This window comes from Dendropsophus ebraccatus, chromosome 3 (genome assembly GCF_027789765.1).
Source record: "Dendropsophus ebraccatus isolate aDenEbr1 chromosome 3, aDenEbr1.pat, whole genome shotgun sequence".
Taxonomy (NCBI): domain Eukaryota; kingdom Metazoa; phylum Chordata; class Amphibia; order Anura; family Hylidae; genus Dendropsophus; species Dendropsophus ebraccatus.
The window spans coordinates 45,639,340-45,663,856 of NC_091456.1; the positions used below are offsets into that span (position 1 = coordinate 45,639,340).

At 40.3% G+C, this 24,517-nt stretch overlaps 1 protein-coding gene across 1 annotated transcript in view; it reads right to left on the reverse strand.

Annotated features, from left to right (window-relative positions):
• The window catches only part of ZFHX2 (zinc finger homeobox 2), a 68,182-nt gene extending 45,231 nt beyond the window's left edge, over window positions 1-22,951 (reverse strand). Inside the window, exons 1-2 of the mRNA XM_069961634.1 lie at window positions 22,907-22,951; window positions 22,479-22,618 (exon numbers count right to left, since the gene is read on the reverse strand). The gene's annotated coding sequence lies outside the window, so the exon portion shown is untranslated. The remainder of the gene's footprint in view (window positions 1-22,478; window positions 22,619-22,906) is intronic.
• Window positions 22,952-24,517: the final 1,566 nt, after the last annotated feature.

Here is a 24,517-nt window from a genome sequence, read left to right on the forward strand (position 1 = left end):
TATTTTAAGAAATGCCAATGTAAATACAGTCTTCCTTACTTTCATAATGATTGAAATGATAACTATCCAGTTTATGTTCTACATAATTGTTCACACACAGATCAACGTGTACACAGAGCTGGTGCAGCAGTGTATGGAAACCATATTGCTTTCTAGTATGGAGCTGTACAGTCTCCATGCACTGCAATACATGTTGTAATAGGTGATATATCAACGTCTTTGCATCATCCACCATACATGTATACAAAATGTGCATAGGAGAAACATTGTGAAGGCCTGTGCTATATGCACCAGGTGCCAGTTGTGTGACGCCCATTGTCAGCCACCGGAATCAAAGATTACTTTGATTTCATCTGATTGACCCCACAGGTGCCGTGATCAATGGTGACCCTGGCATCTAAGGGGTCAAAAAGAGGAAGCCCCCTGTGTCAACTGATCAACTATCCCACACATACAACATGATTCGGGTGTATTGAATGGTTGTCATGGCCTGCCATGTTAGTATTCCTATCACATTATTATAATTCTGTAAAAGCACAGAAAGTATTGTAGTCTAGTGTATTAGACAAATGATACAACCCTAAGGGGAGTAAAAGGAAAAAAGCTTAAAAAGTATATATGCTGCAGTGAAATGATAGAATCAGGGATTTGATCCCATACGAGCCGCCCTGCGACATGCCTCCTGCTTCCCCGGCCTTTCCGCTCTGCTCCCCGTCCGCCCCAATGCCATATGCCTGCCAGGAGGTGTGCCGCTCTGCTCCCCGTCCGGCCCGCCACCATATGAATGCCGGAAGGTGTGCTCTACTCCACCTTCTGCCCCGCCGCCATATGCCTGCCGAGGAGGTGTGCCGCTCTGCTCCCCTGTCTGCCTCTGCCGCCATATGCTTGCTGGGGTGGTGTGCCGCTCTGCTCCCCTCTCTGCCTCTGCCGCCATATGCCTGCCGGGGAGGTGTGCTGCTCTGCTCCCCCGTCCGCCTCCGCTGCCATAGAGCTGAGCGACTCCTCAATCGTTCATTCCATCATTTCCCTGAAAGGGGTCAGTAATCATTTCCTGGGATTTGATCCGATCAAATCCCTGGTTTCTATGATTTCACTGCAACATGTATATATATATATATAGAGAGAGAGAGAGAGAGAGAGAGAGAGAGAGAGAGAGAGAAAAAAAAGTATAATTGTCATTGCCATGTCTGGAAATGTCCAAACTATTAAAATATCTGTATTAAATAGTGTTTATTTTTAACAAAAAGGGAAATGTATATGTGCCCAAGATGTTGACAATAAAAACTGATACCAAGTAAGTATTAGACGATAAAACAGATAATTCTATAGGTGCCATGACACAGGTGTCCATAGGGATTGTAATTGTGCCCTCCATACAATCAGTCTACAGGGAAGTAGTGCTCCTAAATGAATGGCTGGCGGCCTGATCAGACAATGAGCATATAAAGTTCAGCAATTTGCCAAGTTCAAAGTCTAAAATAGAGAACTATTCAGAAGGGAATACTTGTTTATAACACAGTTCTCCTCCTCCTAATTTATATAGCTTGAAAGTAAATAACCCTGTAATGCTACATTGGATCACCTATACCAAGCACATATTAGGAACATAGCTACATGGGAACCTAGTCATAGCTAAATGAAAACTATAGGAATGTATGGATGTAAGTTACAGTCCATACATACAGTAATTAATCAATAAATAAATAAAAAAATAAGCAGAAAATTCCTGATCATTGTCTTCAGGCTTTGGCTAATTCAATGTTTTTACTTTCATTGACTACAATCTACTGAAGATTTCCTGTTTCGGCTAGATACGTATGCAAAAATTGAAAGTCAATTCTAATCAACTATTACTGATGTGCTGTCTAGGCTGGTGCCAAACTTTTGAAGGAAAACTAACCATGAAAATGACAAATTGGTCTATCAATAAACAATCAAAGCCAATAAATGCAGCCAATTTAGGAGATAAAAAGGCAGTTTTGTTTTTTTTTACTACCAGGTAAACTGTGCTAAATGGAAAAGCACTACCTTCAATAAGATGGACTTCAAGTTTAGAAGACTATACAACGTGCACAAAAGATGAGAGAGTATATAGCTTGTATACACCAATGTGCCATATTATTAAAACCACTGACAAGTTAATAACATTGATTATCTTGTGACAATGGGATCTGTCAAGGGGTGGGATATTTTAGGCAGCAAGTGAAGAGTCAGTTCTTGAAGCTTATGTGTTGGCAGCAGGGAAAATGGGCAAACGTAAGCACTTGATTAAGTCAGAGCATCTCCGAGATGGCTGGTCCTGTGGGATGTTGCCAGTATAAAGGGGTTAGTGGCTGTCAAACATGTTCAAAGGGAAGATGAGTGGTAAACTGACAACAGATTCATAGGTGCCAATAGCTTTTTGATGCATATGGGCAGCGAAGGCTAGTCTGTCTGATCCAATTCCAGAGTAGAGCTCCTAGGTATAAAATCTTGACAAAATTTATTCTGGCCATGAAAGTAAGGTGTTAGAATGAACACTGCATCCCATCTTGCCGTAAATGAAGCTACACAGCATGGTGTGTGCTTGCCGACCACTGTCCGTCACCAAAAACACTTACAACGGGCATGTGGGAATAGGAACTGTGAAACAATATAAGGCTACGTTCACACAACGTATAAAGAACAGACATTATTTGGCACTCAAAACAAAGGTCGTTGTTTTGAGGATCAAAAATTGTATTGAAGTCTAGGGACAACAGCCAGAAATAATTGATCTGATCATTATTTTGATGGCTGTAGCAATAAAAGGCCGTTGTTTGATGCAATTCTTAAACAACGGCCTTGTTTGACTTGCGTTTGATTGAAAACAATGGCCTTTTTTCATAAAAAGTAAATATTTTATTTTACATCATTTCGACAGCCAGATGCACGAGTATCGTTTATCAGAAAATCAGAATCAGAAAGTTTTCTGATATATACCCATCACTAATAAAGGTATTTTTATTATTATTTTCTAGATTCTGGGTAAATTTAGAGTCCTACTAGTCCAGTCTTTTGACTGGTTTTGTGTATTATTTGGATAAATTGACTCTCCCAGTGTCTGCCCATCTTTTTCTTTAATTTTGTTTTCTAGTAGAATACTTCGACACACTTCACCTACCTAAACATTACAGACCAAGTATACCCCTTTATGGCAGTGGTATTCCCAAACAGCAGTGCCCTCTTTCAGTAGGGTAATGTGCGCTGCTTCACTGCAATAATTGTTCTGGAATGGTCCAAGGAACAAAGAGTTCAAGGTGTTGTCTTGGCCTCCACAACTAAGGAAAGTAAGGGTGGGTTCACACTACGGAATCCACGCAGATAAGTTCTGGCAGATTTCGTTGCTTGTACTCATTCGTGGCGGCGCGCATCTCCGGCCGTGCCATAGACACCATTCTATGGCCAGGCCGATTCCACCATCTGCGGTCCGCCGAAAGAATTGACATGTCAATTCTTTTCGTGAACAGCAGAATCGGACAGGCCCTAGAATGGTGTCTATGGCACGGGCGGAGATGTGTGTCACCGCAAGCGGGTACGAGCGACAGAATCCGTTGCCTACCTGTCTGTGATTGCAGGTGGTCCTCGGATGACACTCATCCCATGCATTTTGCAAACTCTGATTTTGGGGGGGGGGGCCACCAATGTACACAAGTGTGCAGGAGTCCTTAGTCTTTTAGGGTGCGTTCACACGAACAGGATCCGCAGCAGATTTGATGTTGTGTTTAGTTATTTAGTTCCATCTGCTGCGGATCCTGTACGTGTGAAGAAACCCTTAAAGCGACTCAGTACCCACAATCTGCCCCCCCCAAACCACTTGTACCTTCAGATAGATGCTTTTAATCCAAGATCTGTCCTGGGGTCCGTTCGGCAGGTGATGCAGTTATTGTCATAAAAACAACTTTTAATCCAGCAGCGCTGTGTCTAACGGCCGGGGCTTACATTTGTATATGCATTAGGCTGGCACACCCTCTCTGTCCTTCCTCCCCACCCTCCTCATCATTAGGAATGCTCCAGATAGATTGCTTCCTATTCCCCACCTGTGTGTATAATGAACATGCACTGGATCATTAATACACCTGTGCAAAGCTCAAACAGCAGTAAATGTTCCTGGATCATTCCTAATGATGAGGAGGGTGGGGAGGAAGGACGGAGAGGTGGTGCCAGCCTAATGCATATACAAATGTAAGCCCCGGCCGTTAGACACAGGGCTGCAGGATTAAAAGTTGTTTTTAGGACAATAACTGAATCACCTGCCGAACGGACCCCAGGACAGATCTTGGATTAAAAGCAGCTATCTGAAGGTACAAGTGGTTTGGGGGGGACAGATTGTGGGTACAGAGTCGCTTTAAAAACATTGTTGCATCTGGTATTATTGTATTGTGCCCTCGGGAACTCTCAGGGTTTACTTGTTGGCATTAATATAATTTATTTAGGTTGTATGACCCAAACTGTATCTGTCAATGACCAGGCTTCAATAAATGAAATTAGATTTTGACGCAACAAAATAAAAATATAAAAGATATATATGTGTATAAACACACACACACACTCACGTGTATCTCCTCTGAACTGCACTGTATAACAAGTGATGGGCAATAATAGTTTCCTGATACAACGTAAAGAAATTAATGGATAGTAATATGCATGATGTAGGACTTGTTTTCCGTGAAGATTTTAGTATGCCTGGAGGCATAGCCTGCTATTCACTTGCGCTTGGACTTCTATGCCTTAATCACATGTCACCTTTCAAAGCCCTCCTGTCAATCTTATTGATGTGTGATAATCAACTCAACAACAGCTTGGGGCATTGTCTAGTGCCACATCTCCAGTCCTTGGGGACATGGCATGATGCAATTGTGGAGGGAAATGAGCTTGGAGAGCCTAAAATTACAATGTTGCCAGAGGATAGGTTCATCATATCCTACAGAGAGGGATAATGCAAAAGCTTCTGCATTTCATGGAATTAGGATCAATTAACACAAGTGTGCCTATGTTACCTTAAAAATCGTAAAAGAAATACGCAAGTGGTGGAAACATAGCCGGTTAAAGAGTAATGGCAATAAATCAATAGAGACATAACAAGAAAGCGGACAAATACAGCTGCATCTATCTAATATCCTGAAAAGGAAAGAATCGAAAGACATCGCTGTTAATCTAATTACACATTGACAATGCAAACACAGCAAGCCAATAGCATCTTGTCAAACTAAAGGAAAGGAACCTATTTGGTACGGCTTCACTATAACAAAGTAATAATGAAGACAATGAATATCCATTGACAAAAAAACCTATGAACAGAGGAAATGCTTTTTATTAGATTCTCAACAGCTAACACTGACGTTAACTCAGGCTCCATACACACCAACGTCATGGATTACCTTAATAACAGAAGCCATGAAGCAGTGAAAGGTATATAATATGATGGATCCAAACTGTTATGGTAGGTTCACATTGAGGAATAGGTGCGGATTTTCAAGTGGAATCCGAGTAAAATTAGCCGCGAATTCCGCTTTAAATCCCACCCCTAAAATATTAACATAGCATTGCTCCATTGTGTTTAATTGGATGTTGTTCACACAGCGGAATTTCTATACGGAATTCTCCACCGCGGATGTGCTTTTCAGCTAAAGAATAGACATGTCAATTCTTTTGGCGGATTCCGCAAAAGAAATCCTATAGAAGTCAATAGGGCTTGAATTCTGCTCAAATTCTGCTCCTATTCTGCCAGAGCTTAATAGGCTACGAATCAGAACTTTACTCTTCAACTCCTCGTCTGGTCCCCAGTGTGAATAGACCCTCACTGACAGACCTGACATTAACAATGTTCATTAGGATTCCGGTATTTTTGAAAGACTGCACTATTCTAAGCATAAAAAAGTACTACAGTACCCAATGGGACAACCATCAGAGGCTCCTAACACAGCTCTACATAGGGCATAAGATCAACTGAATAAAATGGCAATTAGATTTCCCTCCACACAAAGATTCTGTATGTAAAGCCAGTCTCAGATGTACTATAATTTTTGGCCACAACTATTCTTAATAAAATCAAAATGGATGAACCCTCTATTAACAAGCCTGCTTGTCTAGAACATTCATGTCAATTCTTTGAAGGCACTGGGAAAGGAGACACCACCAGACTGGTAAAAGACTGGTAGTCGCTATGGTCATTAAAAGAATGGGATTAGCCAACAATATTTAACGTGTATGACCATCTTCAGTTTAACTCATGAAGTTCTTAAAAGAATCAGGTTGCCATTAATTTGATAAAAAATGTGGTATTATAATTCTTAACATTGTTGGTCAAAGCAATACTCGTTCTCCTTAAAGAGAGTTCACCATAAAGATGTGTGGAGACTTGCTCTCCTTAAGGAAAACTAGTATCCTTTTGACTCACGCCAATAGGCCAACACCATGCTCTGAACTGAAGAGGGGCAACAACCCCAAAACAGCTGTCTGCAGATAGGAAGGCTTTCTTTTTTGGAGAGATTGTTTGGCTTGTTATAGATCCCCAGTCAATGTTCTAAGACTCCTAAATGGATTGAAACATTCACTTGAAGGGACACCACTATGCCTAAGCGGTGTGAGAGCTATTTTGCATATCCTTTCTTATCATTGTTAATAGAGTTTAAAATAAGTCAATACATTCATCTTTAAACATGTACCTTGAATAGATATCACACAGCGTATCTTTAGATCGGGAGCGGAGAGAAGTGCGTCTACACCAGGGGTGTCAAACTCAGGCCCTCCAGCTGTTTCAGAACTACACTTCCCATCATGCCTGGACAGCCAAAGCTAAAGCTTTGGCTGTCTAAGCATGGTGGGAATTTTAGTTTTGTAACAGCTGGAGGGCCTGAGTTTGACACGTCTGGTCTACACTGTACAGTCAGGTTTCTGAGACAACTTAATGACCCCCTGCGTGTTTCACCCATATGTCCTATTAGGTAGAAATAAACCTGTGCATGAAACCTGCTAGGTGTTATGTAGTTGCCTTGCCACCTGAACTGCCCAGCATGGACCTGCAGGTACTCTCTTCCTATCCTTGCTGACTGATCTTTTCTCCAGTTTAGCATTTTCTAATTTCCTTGTCACTTCTGGTAACACAAGGCTTAACACCTCAGCTACCTAGAAAACTGTCACAAGTGCGTACAAAGTCCAGGAAAGGATGTCTATATATCCAGTCCGTCAGGGAGATCTACAACACAGAGTGATGAAGATAGTCAAGGGGAAATAGAATAATAAATGCTAAAAGATGATGAGGCAGCCAAATGATGCAATAGGCCTATCAACAAGACAACAGTGAGTGAGCATCAAGGACATGCAGAGCAAGAGGAGAGGATAGGAGGAGAAGAACGCAGGGTGAGAAGGATGTCCTTTATGGTGACCATGATATAAAGATATGGCAGAGAGGAAAGCTCAGTTTAGGAAAGCAAATAGGAGGAAGACACCGAGTCAGTTCAAGGCATGAGCAGCAAGAGAACACGTTGAGATAGAGACAGCACAAGGATATTCAGTGAGACATCCGAAGAGGGAGGGCGAAGAAGGATGGAAAAATCAATACAATTACTTTCTAACGGTGTGTTAAGAGAGTGAGGTGTCGACACACTGTCTGTGTGCAAAAATATGAGCTCCTTATATACACTGGCAGGGTCTACAGCTATCACATCAGCCTTCTCACTGCTGGAATACAGTGTCTTTTAAAAAAAAAAAAAATCATATGCTCTTCATCACGTTTATACGCTGCCGTATATGCGTCGTGTCAGTATGTTTCAATCAGAATATATGACATGTGTTATCAGTTGTGTCCAGCATGCTAATGTCTCTGTACGTTATCAAAGGAGCACATGGTCCATTAACATAGCATATAAATGGATAAAAAAAAAAACACACCACACCCCCCACAGATAAGCTATTAACCCTGAAAAGACCACAAACATGAAATACGGTAAACAGACCCCTTATGGTTACCCCTGCTAATGAGCTGCCCCCTCGTGAGATGCAAAGAGAACCGATTAACCCTTTCAACTTTCAAACCCAGCAATCCATTCTCAAGTAGTCTTGATGGTTAAGCTTAGAGGGATACGATATTATTAATCTAGTCCTAAGAGGGAGAATTGGGATTTGGTAACAAATCTTTCCGACAAAAGACCAAAATGAAAAAAAAAAAAAAGATAGTAGTAATCAATAGAATGGAAGCAACAATTTAGCAGTTCATCTATCTTTACTTATCAGCACTACTCTCTTTCATGTAGGTGTGAGATGTGAGCCTTTAATATATAAGATGGAGGCAGGCGCAGGCAACAAAGAATGCACATAAAATGTGAAAGAGAGAGCCAGGTGAATTAGTAGGAAGATTCTATAGAGAAATAAACATGGACCCGGAGAGAGGGAGAACAGAAGCAAAAGCCGGAGAGAGGGGAAGACAAAAGCAAAATGACAAAATATGCCCAAGATGGTTGGGGGCGGAGAGAAATGCAGAAGACAGCGGAGAGACAAAGAGAGCGGAGGAAAGATGAGAGACGAATAAAGAAGCTGCAAACAGCTTTATGACGCACAAATATCATTACTGTGCGAGGAGCTGATAGATGTACCTGCTCAGTATGTAAGACTTCTCAGCCCTGCAACATATGGGCTCTAAGACAATGCACTGTATGCCTTGAGCACAGTTGTATTACAAACATATGTGCTGGTAATTCAAAGCAGGTAAATGTCAGAGAAGCAGATAGCTGAATGCTTCATGCTGCTGGCCATATGAATCTATATATAAAAGGGAATAAATTAAAAACATACATAGCAAATATATGATACACTATTAAACCATAAGACAATGCGAGCCGCATACTGTGCTAGCATGGTCTAAAATAATGTAATATAATGGTGGGAAGGTTAGACTGGGCTCGCTTACTACAAAGTATGGTAAGATGCGTGATTCCTGGTTATATATGGGCTGGCTGAACCTTTTAACAGTTGACCATAATTTGTGGTCTTCTTAGCATCCAGAAGATGGAGTATATCAAATCTGGTTGGTACTATAAAAGAGCAATAAAACAAAACCTCAGAGTGCTACTGTGTTAACCAATATGGTAAATCATGCGCTGTAACTGGGATTACAGCTCCAGTCCCCGCCATTACGGCTCCAGTCATCTATAGGAAGATCTGGATAATAGCGGGAGCTCGATGATAATGACAGAAATATTTCGAAAGGCCGAGTAATAGAATGTTGTTCCTAGAAGAGGAAGTACGATTCACAATAGCTATCACCATATATACTACAATTATAGGAATAACAGACTAAGCAGGTCAGGAGTACAGGGTCGAAATGGGGCATCCAAAGATTTTGATAAGGCTTTTCTTTAAATGCCTCTAATTTTATTTAAAATCATAGAGGGGGAGATTTATCAAGCATGGTGTAAAGTCAAACCGGCTTAGTTGCCCCTAGCAACCAATCAGATTCCATTTTCATTCCTCACAGACTCTTTGGAAAATGAAAGGTGGAATCTGATTGGTTGCTAGGGGCAACTGAGCCAGTTTCACTTTACACCTTGTTTGATAAATCTCCCCCATAGAGTCTATTTCTCTATCGGTTACAGTACAAACAAGGGCTTGTCTATGTGTGTGCCCTCCATGGCAGGGATAGGCTCTTCATTTTACAAGCATATACTTGTTTAGTCTCAAACTCAAGAGTGGTTTGCGACAAAACTCATATATTCTCAGGAAATGACCCAAATGTAGTCACTAGCGGACTACATTCATGCCATTGAAAGTAATGGGGCCCGTGCCTTTTCATGCACAGATATGTCAGTAACCTATTATCACATTGTTCTTCCCACTCTAAAAACTCCTTCCATCCACTTCTGGAAACCTTTCTTTGCAGTCTAACCATCAAAGGGTCTTATTTCTCTAGTGGAAGCAAAGACTTCTTCCCGTATGACTCTATAGAGCAAAGTCCCTACAGTGTTTGATGAATAAATCCTACAGAATAACATAGGAAGTAGATGTTCCCCAATGACCCCTTTGATGAATTAACCTCTGGTTTCTTTTAAGCCTTTTGTATTTTATATATCTACTCTTTTACTCCACCTCCTTTACTATATATTCCTGCTCTCAACTTTGTAGATATCTTTGTATATTTATATTCTAGTTTAAGAGGGAAAAGGGACCAGGCTTCCTTTGTAACACCTTTCTCTTCTTTCCTATATATGTTTTGAAGAGTTTCGGCAGCTTATCTTCAGAACAGAAAATACTCTAAAAAAAAAACCAAAACCAAATCTTTTTCTCTTATTGTTTCATTGTATGGCATGCAGAAAATAAAGGCAAGAAATCTAATGCATTATCAATATCTGGTGTCAGAAAGTTATACAGATATGTAATTTACTTCTATTTAAAAATCTTAAGTCTTTCAGTACTTATCAGCTGCTGTATGTCATGCAGGAAGTGGTGTATTCTTTTTAGTCTGACACCGTGCTCTCTGCTGCCACCTCTGTTCGTGACAGGAACTGTCCAGTAAAGGAGCAAATCCCAAAAGAAAATCTCTCCTGCTCCAGTTCCTTTCACATATAGAGGTGGCAGCAGAAACCACTGTGTCAGACTGGAGTACCTCTTTAAGGCTATGTTCACACATCTTTTTTTCAGCCATATTTTTGAATGACAGTCATTTTGAGGTGAAAATACGGTTGTAAGAATCAAAGTACGGACATATTTTCGTCTCAAAACGACATTCGGTTATGAAGTTGTGTCCATTGCTCATTTTGCAATTATTTAATCTGTCAACCAGCTTCCAATGTGTATGATTACACAGTAAGGTCTATATACAGCTGTAATTCATTTCCAATTTATTTATAAACCCACTAAGTAGCGTTATATTTCTATGGCTATATTTGACTTTATTCTTTCTTTCCTTGATTTCTCACTTGATCCATCTTCCCCAAGTTTTCTTTCGCTGCTCCACTATTATAATTTAGTTTCCTGCATACAAATTGGCAAGATTGTAAACGACTACAGTCAATTCTGTAGTAGTCACTGGTGACCATCATTTCTGTGATATTTTGCTTGGGCCAACAATCATTTGTTATATAGTGATCCATAAAAACCACACAAAGATCAGAAGTGCTGGGTATCAAAAAAGATTTCTCAACATTAAAATTGTGCAATTCTTCCTTTTTATTGTAAAATGGAGAATAACTGAAGGTATCTGTGCATGTGGCTCTCAGACATCAGAAGATGTCTCCATAGGTGACAGTGGGACAATCAAAATTCTATGATTCTAAAGGCCCACATAAGCCTTCAATAACTGACGGACGCTAGTTAAATCTCCCATCCGTCCTCCCCATACGCCGGAACTTATAGTGTGTCCGAGCACTATACTAATTTGTCAATGGGGAGGGGTAAGCTGTAGCGAGAGCACCCCTACTGCGGCTTATCCATTTCCGAACAAAAGGGACAGATGTCATTTTCCTTCATAACTGACCCCTATCACAACCGACATCATCATTGATTGCGGGGGGCCCTACAAACCACAGACTAACGTCTAAATCTGCTGTGAGCGGTCTTCCCATGTCTAAGGTGTTTGACCACCTTAATGCTTGGGAGTAGTGAAACTGGCTCAGTTGCCCCAGCAACCAATCAGATTCCACCTTTCAGACTCTTTGGAAAATGAAAGGTGGAATCTGATTGGTTGCTAGGGGCAACTGAGCCAGTTTCACTTTACACCATATTTAATAAATCTCCCCCATTGTTGACAAAGCCCCATTCGCACCATATTCAAGCTGTGCTTCCAATGTACATGACAGGATACCAACAAAAAGCAATGACAACATAAAGCAGGGCGGTGTACCAATTCATTTTTAATGGACTGAATGTCATCTAGTAATGACTACACTTGGGCCACTTCCAAAACATATAATTTCAAACAGTATATGTCTGAATACCTTATTGTCGGTATCCAGGGTTTACTTTGGATGTAGCGATAGAAGGTGATGTGAATAGGGCCCAAGATCTTTCACGAAAAAAACATGTAAATAATGACATAAATAGTTAAAGGTCAAAGTCTACTAAAATGTAATGGATACGGTTTACAATAAACCTGAACCCCCATAATATAGTCTCTACTGACAGAGCTGTTACCATACCACAACTGGGCTGGCTTAGACTTAAAGATGTGACATAAAGATGCTCTAAACACAACCATTTTTCAATGATGTTTCCATAAAATATATGAAGGTTTATGGATAATAGTGTTATATATGTGCAAACTATCTGCTGCTGCAGAATAAAACTATAACCTGTTTTTTCATTGGATATATGGGGCCTTTAATAATAAATGTCAGCATACAATTCATGCTAACATTTAAGTTCAATTACAGGCCCCAATAACTTTAGATTACCAATTCCATATGATGCATGACAATTCGAAGAAGTGGAAAAAACCCACAGAGACCTGAAAAAAGAGTGACTGCAGTAAATCCACCCATTCACCATCTCACACTCACAGGGGTTCCGGGACGCTTACATACTGTATAGGGAATTGTGTAGTAGGGTCCTCAAACAGTAAAAATAAGAAAAACGCAGAGTTTTTGGAATTGATCAAAAGTTTTTAGGGCCTATAACGGAGAATAAGTATTCCTCCATTTTATATTCTGACATTTAAACATATTTTCCCCCTCAGTGTCTGAGCTCCTGGCAGTTTATTAAGCTGCTAATGCAGCCTAGTACAATAGCAAGATGTCAATATCAATAATGTCAAGATTTTGGGCTGCAATGAAAAGTAGCACAGGATTAGATGAGGAGTCTCTAGGTTCAGGTAATCAGAATAAAAAGACCAAGGAGGAACACGGGTTATGGCATCATATAGGGTCCTATTAGACTAAACCCATTTTTTGTTTCCACTGATTAAAGATTTCGTTTCCACTGATTAAAGACTGCAAACGAGAGCTTTTGGGCATTACCTAAAATCATTCACCATAATACACGGAACAATAGTCATTAGTTACGATCACAATTACAATTGTTCGTATACTCTAATACTAATACACGGGCCGACCACGGCCCAATCATTTTAGTAAACGAGGGCCGATCTGCTAGATCGGCGCTCGTTTACTGGACCTATGAGACTGCACGATAATCAGGCAGTAAGGGCTGTAGGGACATTGTTAGAGATGTCCATGTAGCCCTTGCCCAAACACCTGACACCTTACCTCTCCCCACTCCCGGTCTTCTTTCCTGTGCTCCACAGCCTGTGATTGGCTGAGCGGCCTGTCAGCTGCCAGGCCACTCAGACACAGGAGAGAAGATCGGGAGCAGGTAAGGTGTCAGGTGTTTGGGGAATGGTCAGCCATCTGCCACGCATCGCTATTACACGTAACAATGCGCGGTCAGTGCCCAACGATTTTAGGTCTAAACCTAAAACAACGATCAGCCGAAGATCGCTGTCATCGGCTGATGGTTCAGTGTAGTAGGGCCCTTACACACTGTATGAGATACTTTAAGTGTCAAGACTGTTGTGCATTGCAGTTTTAGCAAATCTGTAAATATGAAAGCTATATCTGACCGTTTAGTCCCATTTACTGTACATATTGCTATAATTTCTTTCTAATGATTAGCAATGGCCAGTGTCTCCAATTGTTACATTTGTAAGAAGGATGTTTACACTGTTACTATTCCTGTGTACTATGCCTACATTATGCCTATCTTATCTCTGTGTTGTGCTGTTCATCTGTTATTCCTACAAAGAGTAAATATCCAACTGGGTGGTACCAGTTGGGGCGTGTCCCTACATTGTCTGGTACTGTCAGATTTGATTGGATAGTCTCAAGCAATGTAGGGACATGCAGCCATCAGGTAACACCCAGTTGGATATTTACGTATACATTTTTAGAATAAAAATAACACAGGAACAACTATACTAAAAGTACTAAAAGAAATGGTCTTACTAAGTTATTATTGCATGAGAAATGCAACTATTTACGAAACCAGGCAAGTTGGGAGAGGCCACAGGTCCTCTTTAATGGTAGACTGGTAAGAGATCACATGACAACCATTTATACAGTTCATGTAATTCAATTATATCACACAAACAAGAAATATTGTTTATATGCATGAACGATTATTTTTGTCAAACATTTTTCACATTTACTCTGTTCAATTATCATAATCATCCACATGATCTCTCAGATTTTAATGATAATCACTATGTAGACATTGGCCTTTTTTACACAACACAGATTGAAGCAACAGACAAGGAATTACAGCAATGAGAGATGAATGTATCGGTATCAGTTCTGATGCAGTATGGATGTGTAATTTATTGTTTTTTTTATGCATCATGAAAATAGCAACAAGAATACTTTTGCATTCAAAGGGTTAAAGGGGTTATCCAGCGCTACAAAAACATGGCCACTTTCTTTCAGAGACAGCACGACTCTTGTCTCCAGTTCAGGTGCAGTTTGCAATTAAGCTCCATTCACTTCAATAGAACTGAGCAGCAAAAAAACGCCCAAGCTGGAGACAAGAGTGGGGCTGTCTCTGGAAGACAGTGGCAATGTATTACCTAGACTTTTTTTCCACTCATTAGACCAAGACACTGAAACATGTTTATTGTTTTTTTTTTTTTCTGATTGTAATTTTTTTATTTCATTTTTTGTACATCATTATGGGGGCTGCCATTGCCTGAGCTATTTGTAACATTATTTAGAGGTATGCTTTACCGCATGTCCCATGGACATAAGCAACAATGAACAGAAGCCGTGTTCCATTAACATGAATAGGAACGGCACAGTGTGTGTGTGTGGGGGGGGGGGGAGGTTGGGTAGGGGGTGAGCTGTGAGCTTCATCTATTTTCTTTTGTATCTACTGGTGTCACGTTCCACTGTAAGGCCGGGTTTACATGCTGTAAAACACTGGCCGTTGTGTGACCCGGCCGTGTCACAGAACGGCCGGTTTCAGTGAGGATCATCTGTGCTGAATTGGGATGCGGGCACATCCGTGTGTGCCCGCATCCCATTTCACCATAGCACACAACTTTCCATTGTGTGAACTGACAGTTCTGTGCATCCGCTATTCAATGAATAGCGGCCGCAAAAAACGTACATGTCAGTTTTCCGTGCGGCCGCTTGCAATTCCAGCCGGAGTGTATACTAAGTGTATACACTCCAGCCGGGATTCCTTCGATTTTCAATGCAAAGTATCTTTTGAATTAATCACGGTCGTTGTTGCAAATTGCAACAATGGCCGTGATTAAAGAAGCAGTTTACAAGAAATTATTATTGCCCCCCCCCAGGCGCCGCCACATATATTCTCCACAGCTGATCGATGTCCCGCGGTGCAGCTTTGTTCCAGTCCCGTGGCACGGTTCAAATCCGGCGCACGCTCACGTCAGCCACTGTACCGACTCCTCTTCTGTCTCCTGTGATTGTATGCCGGAACACACGCGCTTCAGTGCATTCGCTAAGGAAGCGTGTGACTTCCGGCGTTAAATCACAGAACACAGAAGAGGAGTCACAGCAGTGGCGGAAGTGAGCGTGCGCCCCGGGACCAAAGCGAAGCTGCGCCACGGGACACCAATCAGTGAGTATACGCCAGCGCCTAGCAGGGAGGCTAATAATAATTTTTTGTGAACTGCTTCTTTAATTCAAGAAATATGTTTTGTGAACATAGCCTTTTACTGACACATGAAGAAAAAACACCAAAAATTCTTTAAAAATATTTAAAACAATACTTGATTTAAACACATTCTCTTTAACCAACTATTCTTTCATTAGGAGCTAAAAGATTTGAGATTATTTCTTTTTCGGTTAGAAAGATCTTCTGTCAATACACTGTGAGTATTGCTGGTGTATCACTAATCCCTCCTGACATCACTAATGGAAATACATTGCCTGTTCTGTTAACATGGAAGCATGGGTTCTTTGTGATTAACTATTTGGCTGTAAATTTATGCACTAGCGCTTTAATTCAACCCAACCATATTATATACTGATTGGCAAGGGGCATATTATTTCTTCTGTATGTACTCCTACAGTTCAGCATAATCTCTGCATAGCACACATTAACTCATGATGTCTAAACAGAACCCAGTGACCGGTCAGGAGATCACCAAGGGTTGGCTCTCACATGACAGATGCATAGGCCGGCCAGAATGCAGCCAAACTACCATCCAGTCACACAGTGGCAAATGATCAGCCATTCATGCCATATACATCTGTTGTGTAGTTGACGCTGGTTGACCCACCAACCTGGTGAATAACGTTTCTGGCAGATAATACTGTGCAAACAATCATAATGGCCAAAATGGCCCTTTCAGCCAACCTCTATCTCATGCAACTGGGAACCATTAGAAGGTAATTTTCCAATTTTACGCTGCCCATACATATGAGATAACCGTGGTCCAAAATTAAGGCTTGTGATAATTTCTGCTGACCACTATTTGAAAATGCTAAGCAAATCATTCCCAATGGCAAACAGCAGACTGCCACCTACCAAGCTTGATTTTTTTTTTTTTTGCCCATGGTCAGCTGAAACAGATGTGATCAGCCAAATTCGACCATTGATTTGCCCTTTGTGCAAGCTTACATTAGCTCTTATTTTTTATTTTAAAACTCTCCCTGATTGGCCAGTTTAGTCTGGCGTTAGGTTGCTGGGCGGAGCCATTTGTACGTATGCGTCCACGAATGACTGATCGGACGCTTTCTGACTGATCAAAGTTCTAGGGGTATGGTCCGTTTTATAATACAGGAGATGCATATCCCTCTACATTTATTCAGATCTTTTGGGAAAGACACATCATAAAGTATTATAGGGGTGATCCTGTAAAAGTATGTAGGCACCAAAACATCAGAATTTAATGAAATGCTCAATAAATACTTCTTGCAGATAGTATAACTAAACAGGACCCTTATACATTGTGGCACAAATGAGATTGGAGAACGTTTGCAGAACCGTTACAAGGCTCGTTCAATCAGGCGGCCTGTTAACTTCATTATAGTCACCTGATTGCTGTTTACATGGAACAACGTGCAGGTGGCTGCCATTGATTTTAATGCTTGTACAAAAGACGAACTAGAGATTACTGAGCGCTGGCCCTTATACAGGCGGATTATCTGCAGTGAGGGTTCCTGCTTGATGAATTGGCCAATGTAAGAGGACCCTAACACTTGTGCTTTCAGCCTACCCGCCATTATATCTCTGTGTCTATTGTAATATAATAAGTGACTACAAGCATCTCGTAACACTAGTCAAACATTATATTCTGCAGGTCCCCTTCTGTTTCCAAAACAGCTCTGACCCTTTGAGGCATGGGATCCACAAGACCTCTGAAGGTGTTCTGTGGTACTGGCATTTATATGTCAGCAGCAGATTCTTTAAAGAGAAGGGCAGCCTTATTAGATCACCTGATACACACTAGAAATATCATAGATTGGTGCTCGTTTATCGATCCTATTAGGCTGTGTTCACACATTGCTTTTAATTAGCGATATTTTGCAGCAAATCGCAGCAAAGCAGCAATTCCATCAAAATTTCAGATAAATGCTGTGTGTGAACATAGTCTGACAAAGATTGACTATTGAGCCAAGAGAGTGGCACTAATGATTGCTGGATCCCTTTGCTACCATAAATCATTGGCCGCACTTCCCCTATTACATGGGAAGATGGGCTGCTAAAAAACAATGGGGGACATTTATCAAACATGGGGTAAAGTGAAACTGGCTCAGTTGCCCCTAGCAACCAATCAGATTCCACCTTTCATTTTCCAAAGAGTCTGTGAGGAATGAAAAGTGAAATCTGATTGGTTGCTAGGGGCAACTGAGCCAGTTTCACTTTACATCATGTTTGATAAATCTCCCCAAATTTTTTAAAACCGGCAAAATGGCACGATCAGCAAGTAAACAAGGGTTTGCTCATTCATTGGCTGATCAAACTTTGCTGTAGTGATTGGTGAAGGTCTAAATCAGTCACTGATGGTAAATCTGTCATGAGGAAACTTTTTAAAGTGTCTATTAACCAAGGAATATTTTTAAAGCTTGTATTAACCAAGGCCGGCCTCATATGTGGAATACCAATTGACACTAAATATGTGTAACCTTTGATATAAATGTCATAAATATTACATTGACGGCTGTGAGACAACTCGAAAAATGATTCATAGTATCAGTAACATATGTGTATGTAAATTATAATCAAGGTTTTTAGAACTCAGTATATGTGAGATAACAATGGAAGTACAGCTGTATGTTTTATATAATGTGTGCACTGATGGCCTCTTTCCCATAGACTAATAGAACACATTATGAGATTAAAGTCCTACTTGTTTTCGGCTCCCTGGTTCCCTCCACTTCTTCCCCCTGGCCGTCTCAGAAGGTGTCAGAAAAGGGGCAGATGCGTATCAGGGGCATTGTGTGTGGGTGAAACCAAGGCTGCATGCGATGTCCAATAGCTGCCTACGGGACAGCTCGGGGGAGGTAGAGTGCCAGAGAGCAGAACAGGTTGGACCTTCACTGCTCCCCAGATAACCCTTTAAAAAAAAATCATGTTTTCTACCTATTTTTTAACTTTCTATTTTCATTTTACAGTGTATCTAATGGTGCGTTTACACGTAACGATTATCGTGCGAATTTGCGCGATAACAATCGAACTCGAACGATAATCGTACGTGTCAACGCAGCGAACGATCAAACGACGAACGAGAAATCGTTCATTTTAATCTTTCAACTTGTTATCATCTGTCGCTCGTAAAAAATTCGCAGATCGTTCCGTGTGAACAGTCGTTCGCTGATTTAACCAATGTGTGAGATAGGCTTAAGGATCGCAAAACGAATTTTCCATATGATATATCGTACCGTATATACCGTACGATCGGGCCAATTATCGTTTCGTGTAAACGCACCATAAGCTCTTCTCATCTTGTTTCCCCTAACCCAGTTAAACAAGTAGGAGATCTTGTGTATTATTAGGCTATGTTCCCACTTCAGGAACTATGCGGGTAAAGGCAGCCGTCTCATTGCGATTACAGCAGCGAATCATGATTATTATTTGCGGGCGTGATTGTAACATAATGGCCTTCCTCCGCTATGTTCCTGAAGTGGAAACACAGCCTTATAGTAAGGGTCCTACTAGACGAATCGATTTTTAACAATTACTGATTAACAATAAACGATCACAAATGAGCGCTTTTGGGAACGACTTGAAATTCTTCACCATAATACATGGAACAATAGTTTTGATTGTTACAATGATCATTTCCGCAAAAGAATGAACAATGTGTACATTAAACGAATATTTAGCGAAGGATTAACAATGATTTTATGGTTAGCTTAAAAGATGCGATCAACAACACACAAACCATCGTTGCCCGCATACACACGAAACGACTATCGTTTAAATTCAAATGAAATAACGATTTTTTTACATGATAATCGTCACGTGTAATAGGGCCCTTAGTGTTAGGATCAGGGTTCATTCTTTGCTTAACATACTATTATTTGGGCGAATTGAATTTACTTAGTACTTAGGGCTACGCAGGTGCCGCAACTCATCCAGATAGCAGAGATAACAGTATTTCCGATAACCCATAATCCCTGCTCATTTGTCCTGTTAGGAGTTGCGACTTCCTGGTGGCCACTAATGGGGGTCATTATTAGTTAATGCAGGTGTAGAATTACTTCTATGAATCTTATGAAACACATGGTTAAATACAAGTTTTAATAATTGCTGTACACATTACTGTACAAAAATAAATTCTGTACACAAAACCACGACAAGCTATAACCATGCTCAGTTATTATTATATTATAGATTATAATAAAGTTATATTGGTAGCATGTGGAAATAGGAACAATTCTTTTTATAAAGGCTGATCGGGCAAGTTTAGCTTTTTTAACTAGGCCAAAGAAATCTAGCTTGACAAATGACTACTCTGACAGCTGGTCAGTTATTGTTGTCATATGTTATTTGCATAAAAGAATGTGAATCGGTAAAAACAGCTAACAACCATTTTCACCATTATTTATGGACTATCTATGGTCAGCTTCATGGTCCTTCCCTTTCAAATAAAAAAACCTTCTAAATGTCCTGACAACCAAGATATCCATGGACAGGTTCTCAATATCAATAATATATGTCCCATGGGTGCACAAGATGCTAAGTACTAACTGAGCTTTTGGGCCTGGGCCTAGGCCATTCCACCTATCTGGACATTTAGAATCCTATCACAGTACATTAGTGCTTGTGTGCATATCTGTATACACATGGAAACACCAATACTGACCACACTTTGGGTTATAGGCCTCCATGAATATTTCAGCCTTTCTTAAAATGAAATTTTAGACGTATTATATTATTTTATACCATAATATTTTCTTTGTATCACTAAACCTCTGCGTGGTCCCATCTCTGTCTCTATGTATATGTGACCCTCCCACAATATTCTTTCCAAACATATATTACCCATCTCTCAGCTTTATTATAAGGAAATCTGGTCGTAATATATATTGTAATATCTAATAATAATCATAATATTTATTTATTTGATTCCACAGCGCTTCTCGGTTTATTCTACTAGGCCCTATTATAATACATAAACCATATGCAGCCCTATCCCTCTTGCCGTGTCTTGCTGGATCTATACGGAATGATGTGTTTATAGCGGAACATCCAGTCTGCCTTTCTCGGTTTAGATGTAAATGTAGCTTGGGCCTCCATCACTGCGCCTGCCTGCATGTATACCTGAGCCATCCTCAGTATCTCTATTATATCTCAATCTCCTTCTGTGTCTTTTTGACTCTGTGCATATTAGAATTGTTCTAGGATATGACCCCCTGTGCTCAGCATATGTCTGTGTATAGCTAAATATATACAGGGTCAGGGCATGTTTACCATAACCACCCTCAGCTTGCCGGTGTCTACAAATAAGCCTCCCTTATTATGCAGGCATCTCTGCATATATATGCACCCCCCCCCCCCCCCATGTCACTGTGTATAGCTGAACCTTCTGGCCTTTGTGTATATGTAAATCTCTCACATAAGCCATCTATCTGTATGCAAGTGCATATATATATATATATATATATATATATATATATATATATGCGCCCCTTGTCATTTATATAGCTGTTTATACCTGAGATCCCATCATTATCCCTCTGTATATCTAAACCCTGGTTTGACTATTTGGACCTCATTCAGCATACCACTGCCGACATCTCTATCTGATCCCTCCCACAGTATTCATGATTCATGTGTATATCGAGAATACCACTGTTTCTGTATGCACATTATCCTTTTATTCTGTATTGCTGGCCCTCTTCTGGTACAACCCACTCTCCTTACAGCAATGATGGTTGGATCAGCTAGTATATGTGCATTGTCTGTGTAATAACCCTATACTGGAGAGCCTAGGTTTCTTTACGCTGCTCTTATCCATCATGTACTACAAATCTGGATCTAATTTACATGCATTTGCATCCACCTCCCAGTAACGGTGCTTATTCAGGTAAGACGATCAGGCCATCAGTCAGTGACAGACATATAACGGCTGTGATGTCACAGGACAGGTGTGAAGGACTGTCAGGCCGCTGCTGCTCTCATTCCGAGTGTCTCTCCCTCTTTGCTCCCCCTGGCTCTGTCCTGGGTTTACCTACAAATATCTGACAAATTCAATAAAACTGGAGATGCTATGAGAAACCTTGGCATGCCTATATGTGTTTCATTGTATATACTTATCATATAATATGTGTATATGAACATAATATACCCCCGACCACCCACCCAAACTATTCATATGTATATGCGTGGATATATATATATATATATATATATATATATATATATATATATATATATAATTTTCCTTTAGATGTAATACATATATACGGATGAGATATAAATGATGATATGACATATAGATCTGTACTGATATAAACAGGGAAACATTGAAATAGATACTGAGTACATAAATATCATATAATGTTCAATAATCATATAAATATATCCTTTATAAACTATATGGTAAATACAGTATATACATATAATGCTACCATAAGAGTGTACATAAAGTGTAAGTTACCGCACATACAGATATAATACACAGGCATTATGGATATATGGACATAGACACATACATGCAAATGTGTATGTACATAGAGGTGTGTATCTGCCTATATACAGACACACACACACACATACATACATATATATATATATGTATATATATATATATATATAGTCTTCATTTTATACATATGTATTTGCAACTGCAGATAGAGATGCTGCTGCATGTAACTGTAAACTGTAAATGGGTGGAATTATATATATGTCAATTTCTATACATCCATCTACTCCCCTCAATCAATTGCCTTCTGACCCACAAGCCACAAAATGAGAGGAAGAGGGAGAGAGATGGAGGGAGAGAGACGAAAAGAGAGAGAGGAAAAAAAACAGGAATAGATTGTAAAATCAATGCTACTTACAGCTTAGCTGGTGCGAGAGGATAAAGCTGTGTCTGAGGGATGCTGAGGAGGCGGTCTCTCCCTCTCTCTCTCTCCCTCTCTCTTTCTCGCTCTCTCTCTCGGGCTTTCTTGCTCCCCCCTTTACAGAAGGAAGATGAAGACTAGGAAAAAATAAATCAATGTCTTTGTGGTGTGAGGTACTTTCTCTGTGTGGACAGGGCTTTTCCTATTGATTTACAGTCTCCGAGACACCTCTACCTCTCCCCCTCTCTCTCCCAGATCCATTCACAGACAGCTCCTCTCTCTCCCCAGCACAATGGAATAATCAATACGCACAGACACACACACACACACACACACACACACACACACACGCACACACACAACACAGCGCTGGGAGACTGAGCAGGTGCAAACAGAAGCAGCCTGGGAGAGACACGGTTTCCTACCTCTGGACATGAAGGGGTGGTGGCAGAGGGGCAGTGGAAAGGACAGCAGAGGTATCAACCGGCAAATTCACAAAAAAATTCTAAATTTCGAAAGAAACCCTTTAAAAAAAAAAAAAAAAGAAAAGATGAATATTTGCACCAAGAGATAGGAGCATAGAATGTGGAATACAGCGGAAAACTGGAAATATTTCTATACGAAAACCATAATCTCAATATAGCGTAATAACAACAACAATATATTCTGATTAGCAGTTGCTTTGTTCTAAATATTACAGGAATTTAACAATAAAGGGACATAGACAACATATAAGCAAGACCAGGGTCCGTAAAACATTACAGGACTATAATTATAGTACTACCATGGACAAGGGCCACACACAGCAGAGAATTTGAGGTGAGCTCACGCTTTGGGTCAATTGATCCCAGGCCCCCAAAAAATATCCACTGAAGTCTACTGACAAAACCATCTGAACGACACCATACCGAAATGTCACTTGCTTCTTGGATTTTTTGGACTCGTCTCATAACTTAGAAGTCATATAGAGGTGTCTTGAGGAGGGCATCTTTGTACAGATTTCCAAAAGAGCAAGCATGGAACCCACATTGGGTCGGGTATTCATGCCTGGCTTGTATTATTTAATGGGAACTAGTTTTACATAATTTTTGAAAGTGAGATGTACCATAATATTGTTCTATTATAATATAGTATAAAAATGGCAGCGGAGAATGTCTGACCATGGTAGATTTATGACTTGGCTGCAGCATCTGTAATGAATTGGAGAGGGTTAGGTTCAGTTTACAGTGTTGTGGTGGTCAAGAAATAATGTAAGTAAATCAATCAATCAATCAAGAACCTGCTGATGCTGTACAGCCAGTTCACTCACGTACTTGACATGGTCAGCTCTGCATGAACTTCGTGGCACAGAAAGCGTAAGATGTCAAAAACCTAAAGATAGATCCAGTTTTGGAATTTATTAGAAATAGTCTAGGTTCACACTAAACAAAAGCCGTATTTCATAACAACGGCCTCTGTGCAAACAACAGACCTTATTTGTGAAATAATGGCCGTTGTTTGCACAACAGCCATTGTTATGAAATACGGCCGTTGTTTTTACATAGTGTGAACCTAGCCTAAAGATGTAAAAATAGTAAAATATACTCTTAGACACTTCATGATATTACTTGGATCTAACTACAGTCTATATCTGTGGTCATTGCTTTATGTAGGGGGCAGACATTTGCACTTATGTGGCAGGGTCCTGGGATCTGTCTAACACCTTGGACAATCCCATGTGGTGTTATTTGTAGTTTATAAGTGATGTTGTGTTGTGTATCTGTGATATGTTGTTATTTGAATAAAGCATTTTCCATTTATTATTTCTTTTGTGGTTGGTGTGATATGAGATATGTAGTAGTATCAGTAGTTAAATGAGCAGATTGTACTTTATTCCACAATACTAGTAACTCGCTATAACGGACTGGTGATGAACTCAAGACACACCAGCCTACTAAACCATATATCATGAACCTTCACTGATCTCATAACATATTTGTTCAAATTAGCAAGCAGCCGCAGTCTGCCCCTACTACTACCTACAGTGAGATGTTAAA